Source organism: Leptodactylus fuscus, chromosome 2 (assembly GCF_031893055.1).
Source record: "Leptodactylus fuscus isolate aLepFus1 chromosome 2, aLepFus1.hap2, whole genome shotgun sequence".
In the NCBI taxonomy this organism is placed as follows: Eukaryota; Metazoa; Chordata; class Amphibia; order Anura; family Leptodactylidae; genus Leptodactylus; species Leptodactylus fuscus.
This window is the reverse complement of record NC_134266.1, coordinates 58,097,885-58,108,731: the sequence shown is the minus strand read 5'-3', so window position 1 is coordinate 58,108,731 and position 10,847 is coordinate 58,097,885.

Here is a 10,847-nt window from a genome sequence, read left to right as displayed (position 1 = left end):
CAGATGAAAGGGGATATGAAACTGAGGGAGAAATGGAGGAGGGGAGATGAAACCGGGGCAGAGATGGAGGAGGGGACATGAAATGGAGCAGATAAAGGGTGGACAACTGGTGAGGGCATTAAACCAAGGGAGGAGCTGGAGGGGGACCTGTCTGCCTCTAGTTGCCCCCAGTTTAATGTCACCCTCCAGCTACCCTATGGTTTAATGTCTGCTTCTAGTTGCCCACCGTTTAATGTCCCACTTCATCTGCCATTTATTTATTGCCCCCTCCAACTACCCCCATTGCTAATGTCCCCCTCCAACTGATCCAGTTTCATGTTTAAACTGGGGCACCAGGAGAGGGACTTAATACTGTGGGGCAGTTGGAAGGGGGTCATTACAATGTGGAGACATATAATGTGCGGGTGACTGTAGTAGGATTAACACACTGTCCCTTTGGTCCGTTGCATGCAATAATCATTCACCACCTCTGCTTCTCACAGAGACGATCCAGCATGTTTAAAGTGGAGTTTCACTGAATTGGAACGTTGCAGACAAGGTGTTTTGTCACTTCAGATCAATTAGGGTGTTATTTGTGAGGTAAGAATGACTGAAATACACAGAGATTTTTTGGGCTATGAGGAACACTGCCAGATTAACCACTTCAGTATTGGGCCAATTTGTAGTACAGGGCCAGACACATTTTCAGTTTAGTTTATATGTGCAGTTTAGAGGGCTGTAACATTTTTCTCATACGTCTCATTCAACTAATGTTTGTATCTTTTTTGGGGGGACACATAGGACTTTATTTTTATGTTGTTTTTATTTTTTAATGTGTTTTAAAACGCTCACCGGCGCTCTTGGCCGGACACTTTTCAAACCTATTCAAATAAATGGGTTTGGAAAGATGCCGGCAGGTTTCCGTCTCCTGCCCTGTTTTGTGCAGGAAACGGAAACCTGCAGAACGGAGGCCGGGGCGCAGATGTGAATGAGCCCTAACATGACCACCACTACTAGTGTACAGTATTACTGTTTGTGACATATACCGTATCTAGAATTATATATGCGTACTTGTGCACACAGTGAAATGCTTAAAATATTTTATTCAGATGAACAATAATGCTCCTGTACACTCTGTATGTACTCAGACACCAGACCAGAGAGGAAACAAAACATGAAATTCCTATATGTTTTTGTTTATGATTAGCAAAGGCTAGACTGTATTGGATGAGGTACACACAACCCCCCCACCACCCCACCCCCACACACACTAAAATAACAGGTTGTGGGTTTTTTTTTTATATTAGCAAACGATGCACTACTATTAGTACCCTGGTCACCACTACTACTGTACTGTACTGCTACTGCTACTATCTCCAAACTTCTTGCAGTAGTTAAAGGGGTTGTCCCATCACAAGGATCCTATCTATACTGTTTGCTAATGTGAATGTAAGACTTTTCCTAAATACATTGCTTCAGCAAAACTGCATTGTTTTTCCACTATATTACTTTATTCATTTTTTTGGGACACATCCCTTGACTTATCTGGTCATAAGTCAAGTGATGTATCTGCTGCTCTGAGGGGGGGAGGAAGGAGGGGCTATGTGCACGGGAGCGAGCCTGGAGGAGGGGGGTAGTTTACCCATTGGGGGGAAGGGGTCGCCAATACGGACCCGGCATCCGCTGTAATAGAGAGGCGGATGCCGGGGAGGGTTAGACGCCAGCACAGATGCCAGCAACATCGCTATGCTCCTGCCCTGCATGAAGCCAGCAGCGGCAGGAGCGATGCTGCTATTCCAGGGGGGGGAGGGCGGAGGAGCGGAATAACAGCATCGCTTCTGCCGCTGCTGGCTTCATGCAGGGCAGAAGCATATCAATGTTGCTGGCATCTGTGCCGGCGTCTACACTCCCCGGCATCTGCCTCTCTATTAGGGGGAGTTCACACGGAGTTACGTGCCGCGGGATTTGGCACGTAGATGCCGCGGAACCCTTTGCGTGCCGTACACGCTCCCATTGAGTTCAATGGGAGCGGGGAGCGTATGCGCCGCGCTAGTTTGCGGCCGTGCATTTATTCACGGCCGCAAACTAGCGCGGCGCATACGCTCCCTGCTCCCATTGAACTCAATGGTAGCGTGTACTGCACGCAAAGGGTCCCGCGGCGTCTACGTGCCAAATCCCACGGCACGTAACTCCGTGTGAACTCCCCCTTACAGCGGATGCCGGTTCTGTATTCACATATGCAAAGCGAAGCGGCGAGATGCCGCTGGCCCTGTGTGCGCGCTCATAGACCAGTCTAGCCTTCACAATGCGAATACAGACCCGGTATCCGCTGTAATAGAGAGAGGCGGATGTCGGGTCTGTATTCGCATTGTGAAGGCTAAACTGGTCTATGAGTGCGCACGCAGGGCCAGAGGCATCTCGCCGCTTGGCTTTGCATATGTGACCCCGCCCACCAATGATGCAACAAAGCCGGAAGAAAGAAGAATTTACAGCAACGAAGACTGGTGAGTATGCGACGTGGGAATACCCCTTTAATAGCAGCTGATGTCTCCCTGTCTCAAAGCTCCAGCACAATAGCTTCAGTTTTTCTCCACTTCCCTACCATCTTCTCTCTCAGAGCTCACTGTGACACTTCTACAAACTATAGAAGCTGGTTGAAGACTCTTGGTCTCCTGCCTTTTTTTAGAACTCTCCTGCCTGGACTGAACCATCAGTTCTTAGCTACCAATTGCCTGTAGACCAATCCATTTAAAGAGGACCTTTCACCATTTTGCCCACAGGCAGTTCTATATACTGCCGGAAAGCTGACAGTGCACTGAATTCAGCACACTGTCGGCTTTCCCAATCTGGGCCCAGTGTGAAGAGCTTACGGTCCGGTACTGTAGCTCTTCTATGGTCAGAAGGGCGTTTCTGACACTCAGTCAGAGACGTCCTTCTTCACAGCACAGCCAATCGCGCTGTGCTGTGAGAGCCGGGAGGGAGGGGGGAGTTCCTCAGCTTTCCGGCAGTATATAGAACTGCCTGTGGGCAAAATGGTGAAAGGTCCTCTTTAAGGGACCATACGCAGTTATATATACATAACTATTTACACAGAGGGACTGACATAAACAATGATATACAGTTTTGTAGCATGCACTGGGATGATACAATTCAGAGGTTTTACCAATGAAATGACTCTGCCAATTCTGCTATTAAGTTACAATAGTCCAGAAAAGATCATTAGTCTTAACCTACTACATAGCATATTAATGAAGAATAGTCTATATACTCTGGATGGTTTGGTCAGTGTATTCATCCCACACCTTGTGCAGGATAAATGATTAATAAATGATTCTTTGGCAATAAATTATATTTACACTACTAACACAATCATATTGGCTTGTTACTGTACCGCACTAATGCCAATAAAATTTGCACAACATTTGTCCTTTGTTTTCAGTTGCATTCATAGAGTTACAGAGGACTAAACAACGTAGGTCTGCAGTACCTTGTGGTATCCTCTCAGTGGGCATCAGTCATTATGACCTCTTGGGCAAAATTTATCCTGGGCAATATGTGCTAGTAATCTGTGGTGACCTGCCTCAGCCAGTGACTGGTGACATCTTTGCTGCAAAAGCTGTAAACTTTTATGTGCAACTATTTTAGAGGAACAATGTTGAATAGTAACCTTGTGCATTAGGAAAGAGGTCCCCAATTATGGTGCCGTGGATCAGTGACATGCCGTGTATCACTTGGTACCTGGTTGGGGATCTCTGTAGGCTACTAGGTGGTGGCTGATGCTGCTATGCTGCATGTAATATGCAGTATACAAGCCAACACCTGGTAAGTGCTCATAGGACCCATTTTTGAGAGGGAACACCAGCAGATCACTTTCCACTTACCTGGTTACTTATACAGCTCCCTGAACCTGTTCACAGGATGTACGTATTTTCTTCTGCTCTGGAACCTTTGCTATGGTGCCACTGGGGCCAGGGAAAAGAATAGAAATGCATACAGGTCCTGGGAGCTGCATCAGTAACCAGGTAAGTATAACGTAATTGTAAGCATAATAAGAGTATGTGGGGGGCACTACTATGGATTTATTAATAGTAATAGTTGCCCCCAAAATTTATAACAGCTCCCCCTTACATAGGTAATGTTATAAAATGGAAGGTGGTTTTACTGTAATAGAGCCCTTGTAATGCCACCACGGGTATTAGGTAAGGTAATATTACTTGTAGGGGCTGTTCTAGGGCACTGTTACAGTAAATGTGCCCCCCATTTAATAACATTACCTGTGGGGAGGAGGGGGAGGCAATTCCTGTGGGAAGCAATATACCTGTAATAGTGCCCCTCACAGGTAGTAGCCCACCCCACACACAAGTCATGTTATTAAATGTGGTGGGCACTATAACTGGAATAATGCCACCACCATAGGTAATAGTTTTCCCACACACACAGATAATGTTATTAGCTTGGGGGGCACTATAACATACACACACACATATGTAATGTTATTAACTAACTGGGGGGCACTGGAAATATGTGTATCCTCCTACGGGCTCTGCGCTTGTTGCTCGTATTAATGATGTCTGTAGTGTGGGGGAGGAAGCTCGGTAGAAGCAGTGGTGCAGACCCAAACATTCAAGACAAAGACTCAAACTATGCAGAAAACTGGTTTATTTAGAAAAGAAAAACTGAAAAATAAATAAAGCTTGACTTCAGGCACAAATGAGCAAAATAAAATACAGCCTTAACTTAAGGCAATAATAAACAAATTCCTGCTCGTCCGAGCAACTAACTAAACAGAAGTAATAACCTAACTATATGTGTGGCTTACTACCAGCCACACGAAAAACACAAGCACAAATTGGTCTCACCGGAATCAAGGTTACAGGACAGACCTCAGGACCCACAACTGGAGCTGAAACCTATTCCAGACCTGCACTGGACCACACATAAGTCAGGAATCTGGGGCTGATATAGCAGGACTCCAGCACTCTCTGCCTTTCACCTTCTCACAGTAGTCTGGAATACCTCACTGCCACTCTCAAAAACAATGTGGAGTTCTTCCGATCAATCTGGTCTCTGTGGGATACATATTGTATACTTCAAGGTCTCTGATCATTCCCTCCCCGCCTTTCCTTCTTGTTGTCTTCCCCATGTCCTTTGTCTTTGTGTCTCATTTTTCTCTTTACCAATGTCTATGGTACTTCTTGGTTGGCATCTATATGACATACTGATAGGGAGTTTAGATTGTGAGCTCTACATGAGACAGTGGCTGACAAAGTTAGTAAAGCGCTGCAGAATATGATGGTGCTAAATAATGAAGATAGAGGAAAATTTTGCTTTCTCAGTCTTGAGTTGAATAATGAGGTCAAAAATGGTAAAAGAGCCTCCGGTCCATAATTGGGAATAATTTTTGTATTGCTTCTCAACTCACAGCCTTATCAGCATTACATAATTACATAATGAGATGAATGCAACAGTTGGGCCAGACTTGCAGAAATGTATGAAAAATCTGACATTATTATATGGGTATGCAGTCCATATGTCTAGTGATAAGATAAACTGGGGGGCTTTGGAGAATGCTGTCCTATATACTCCAAGTCCTCATGGTCTGCAATATGGATGCACAGGAAACCTCAGTGATGTGAATTTCACCATACACTGTTTGTATGCATGTGAAATCCATGTACTAAGCACACAAACTAAAAATACTTCTGGACTTCTGGAATATGCGGGCGTCATGGCGTAAAGCTTTGTAAACACTAAATTTGTAAATGCGGGCTCATTGTAAATTCCGTTTGCCACTAAACTTAGTTTATAATGCTTTAAAGTGTTATTTCCTCATGATGTGTTCACCCTACAACTTTATGGATACCGCACCTTGTACTAGGAGATATTTGGCGTAGTAATAAAAATGTAGTAATACCCTATAACAGTCAGTGCATAGTGTGTTGACGGCTGAAAGCCAGGGATGATTTTAGAACTCTGTGTCCCGGCTGTTCAGAGGTGGAACTTGTAACAAAAGCATGTCAGAAAGTCAAATATCTGTTTTTGATAAATTCTTATCCATCTATATGTTTGATTTGATTTGACTATAGCAATTCAAGTCAACTATAGCAAAGCAAGAAGCCTTTGAAGCAGCTATACAGTACCTACCACCCATGTATTCTGGCTAAAGTGGTGAGAAATAGCAAAGTATTGTGCTCATTCATTTAGACAAAATCGGCAACTATCCAAAAAATTATTAACAATGTCCAGAAACAGTGGCTGGAATTTACTATGAGATGTAATCCAGAGGAGTGGGCATAGAAGTATTGTATTTTTGGTGCAATTTGCAATAAAGATACATGACTTTATTGTTTTTATGCCTACTTGCCAGTTTATAAAACAGTGGATAGAGCGGGATTGGGAACAAGGCAGGCTGAAGATGCCTCGACCTCCAGCTTTCCTATAGGTTATACTAGAAAGCTGATGTAAATTATAGCTGAAATCTTTGCTACCCCCGGCTGGTATAACGTCTTAATAAATATGGAGCATCATGCTCAGACTTGATTTTAATACTGGTGTAGAAAACAACTTACTTGCAGGTAATTTGTCACAAAAACTCATTTGCATATTGACAAAAGCAGGGATATCTGGGCAATGAAGACACCAATACAGAAGGAAAAATTGTCTGATTCAGGTGACCCTAACTTATTTATCTCTGGGCCTGGGTTCTGGTGACAGACTCCCTGTAACAAATTCCAGACAGTGTCACAGCTTCAGTAGGAGGTTAAAAGAAGTAAGTAGCCCGCTTAGCTAATGAAGCAGAATCATGGCTAAAAAAAAAAGATCTCTTGTTTCTTACAAGTGAGAATTGCAGCAAGGTTAAGACCAGGCCTGAAGCCTTTTTATTGACATTTCAGCCTATTCTATGGAACAGTGGAGGCTTGAAGATCAGTCAGACCCTAGAAAGGAAAGCTCCTCTAATTCAGAGAAAAAATGTGAAAATGATGACACAAGAGAGGAACAGATTACAAAAGATTCCAAAAAACTGGTAAGGCCGGGTTCACATCTACGTTCGGTATTCTGTTTGGGGAGTCCGATTGGGGACGCCCCAAACGGAATACCGAACGCAGTAAAAAGCAATGAACAATGAACTATAATGGGGTCCGTGTGTTTTCCGCACAGTGTCTGCACAAGTCGTGTGGAGAGGAAAGTACTGAACGCAGATGTGAATCGGGCCTCAGGAGTAAAGTTCAGCCAGGTCATGGAAGAAGATGAAGGAGTATAATGCATAGGTTGAGTAAAGGCTTGATCTGTTTTATTGATTTATGTAATTAATTTTAGTTTTATTTACATGTCAATAAAAAGAAAAAAGTAACAAAAAAAATGTATATTTGTCCATCAAAACTTGCATTGTGTATATAATAGCTATACAGTGTATTAATGGAACGAAATGAATGTACATCAAAGGACTTTTCGCCACCTCCAATTCACTTTCTTAGCATCTCTTTATAGGCGCTGCTACTCCTGGTACTCCAGTACAGTTGGGATTTTCTCGCTAGTCTATCCCATTTCTGAGTAACAATCGCAGGTAGTTTTGGTGCTCCATGTGCTATTTAACCACTTTAGTACCAGGCTGCTGTCCCTGGTTCATAACAGGAAACATTTTCGGGTTTATTTGCACATGCACTTTTGAAGAACATGACAATCTTTTTCATTTGGGATATGCAAATAATTTTTTTTCATGTTTTTCTTTATTTTAATATCTGAAAAATGTAAACTTAAAAAGGGGAAAATGTCCTGTTTTTCATTTATTTAATAGCATCAAATACTACTAAAAAAAAATACTAAATAGTTTTCCCTCTTCATTATGGTCATCTTTAATTTGGTGACACTTATTGTTGCGTCGCTGGTGGCAGAGCTAGAATCAGTGATGGGACGTGGTAATGGAGGATTCATTTTTTTTATGATTTCTCCAGTATCTAGGGATGATACATACATTATGATACATAAGGAATACAGCCTCCTATACTGTACTCCAGAGCTGATCTTGGTCCTCTAGTACCCAGCAGCTCACAGAGTTCCCACATAGCTGTCATGTGACTGCCGGGTCAGAGGGAAGCAGCACCACGCCGGTTCCCATAGTTATGCACACAACAATCAAAAAGACAGGGATAGTAAGAAACAATCCATGCATTCCCTATGGAATGTCGGGTTCTATTAACAGGCAGTTTCCCATTCCTAAAGCTGCACAATTTTAGACGTGGACTGCCCAGTCATATATAGTTAAGGTCTGTAGGGTTAAGCTCTGTAATGTCAAAAGAGCAGTGTCAGGTAGGGGGGAGTGAATGAGCTCCAATTGGAGGTAGCCAGTGTCACACCCCTTGTCTGCTCCTGCCTGACGCTGCCTACCTTACAGAGCCTGAATAGTATATCAGGCGCTAGAGATGAGCGAATGGTATTCGAAACTGCAGTTTTGAATACCTCGCTGCATAGGAATGAATGGGAGTGGCCGCGCGCCGACTGGTGCTTAACCCCTTGCAGTTCACCCACTCCCATTCATTCCTATGGGAGCGAGGTATTCAAAACTAGAGTTTGGAATAGTATTTGCTCATCTCTATCAGGCACCAAAACTAACAGCACTGATTACTCAGGAATGATGTGGGCTATAGAAAAAATTCCAACTGTGCCAGAATCAATGGAGCAGCAGTCATTAATGGATTTGAAGAGCTGGACTTGTTGGAGGTGGTTAAAGGTCCTCTTTAATTATGATTGGAATGATCTATATGGGCGTATTACAAGGTCTTACTACTACTACTATATTCTCAATGGCTATAAAGGAATTTACCTGGTTATATTACAGTATATTTCACCTCAGTATTACCCAAATGGCCTCATCAAGGATAAATAAAAGCAGTTATTAAATTGCTTCCTTCTCTTTCCTATTACGTAAGTTTTTATAACGCCCTCATAACATTTATTGGTCTGTCTTACAAATCCAGGCAGCCACAAGTGTTTACACTGAGGACACTTAACCACTTACAATGTCTGATAAGTAAATAGACTGCTTATCCGCTTCCTCATACAGAGGTATTGTCAGTCTGTTATGCAGACTATATTTCTTCACGAGTCAATAAACTGAAATGGTGGCACAAAAATATAAATCCAAAGAAAAAAATATTTTTTAAACTTTAAATTCTAATAAAGCTTGAAATAATAATAAAACTAATAATAATAACAACGCATATTTTTACTACCAACATATTCTGCAGCACTTTACAAATCATAGAGTTCATGTTCAGACAAAATGATACATTGCAGTGTAATAAATCAATTCAACTGGATTGAGCGGGTCAGTCCCGCATTTCAGGTGCTGTCCTGTTGTTCCGGGCAGCAGGCAGTGATTTCAACTCTATGCGGCGTTTACGAGCGCTCCCATTGAAGTGAATGGAAAGTGTTCGGCAGTCTGCTGTAATGCCAGCGTGTACGGCTCTCATACACGCCCGGCGTTACTCAGTGTGCATGCACCCTATGGGTGCATTCACACTGAGTAAACGCTAGCTTATTCTGAACGTAAAACACGTTCAGAATAAGCGGCGTCTAAAGCAGCTCCATTCATTTCTATGGGAGCGGGGATACGAGCGCTCCCCATAGAAATGAATGGGCTGCTTCTTTCACTCCGTGCAGTCCCATTGAAGTGAATGGGGAGTGCCGGCGTATACGGCAAGCTCTGCTCTTGCCGGAGCGTACACGCCGGCACTCCCCATTCACTTCAATGGGACTGCACGGAGTGAAAGAAGCAGCCCATTCATTTCTATGGGGAGCGCTCGTATCCCCGCTCCCATAGAAATGAATGGAGCTGCTTTAGACGCCGCTTATTCTGAACGTGTTTTACGTTCAGAATAAGCTAGCGTTTACTCAGTGTGAATGCACCCTATCTGTGTCTTTATTCAGCCTGCGGCAATGAGCACCGAGACATCATTACAGCCGGAGCCTACAGGTTTGTGGGTACGGGGTTAGGTGAGTATTTTTTTTTCTTTTGTGTAACATTGGTGGTTGATAGGGAAGGGCCCACTAATCTATTAAAATGGGCCTGAAGACCATATCCTGTATGGACACCACTTTTTCCTCCTTTTTGGAAGAAGAATAAACTTCCTGTATTTGCTTTTATAGCAAGGGTGTAAAAATATGATGATCCAATAGAAATCCCTTCAAGCTACCTATAGGCTTATCAGCATGTAAGCAACCAAGCATGCAGCCTTCCATGTTCGCCAGCGTGTCCCACAACCAAGTTGGTTCATTTAATGCTCTGCACTACAATGGTTGGTCCAGGTCAGCATCGTCATCATCTCTGCCACAGTGAGTGCCAGCCTCATCCCATAGCCATGCCTGTGAAATTGTCATGGCCCTCCTCCATCTGAAGTCCTAGGACGAAGCACCAAGCAGGGAGCATGTGCTATATTCCCTAAATGCAGCGCAGCCACAAGGTTTCTGCCGTTTTGTTTTACTACTTTTCACAATTGTAGACATGGCATGCTGTGTGGCTTCACAGGGAGGTAATAAGAAATGGCTGGACCTCACAGCAAACTTTTGAAGTGGTCCCCCCCAACTGCTATGGTACCCCATGAATGCATTATGGGGAGCTGATGGAATGACAGAGCAAGCATGCACATTATTTAAATGAGCCATCTTACCAAAGGAGTTGGTGCTGAACTCCCATCATGTCCATTTGTCCAACGCTTCAACTGTAGTGACAGTGTAACACTCAATTGCTGATTAATAGAGTGCTTTATATGGCAGTTATCAACATATATACTGTATATCAATAAGTGCTACACTGGCACACATGCATCTTTTTGCACATATATACATGTATTCATTTACACAAACACACG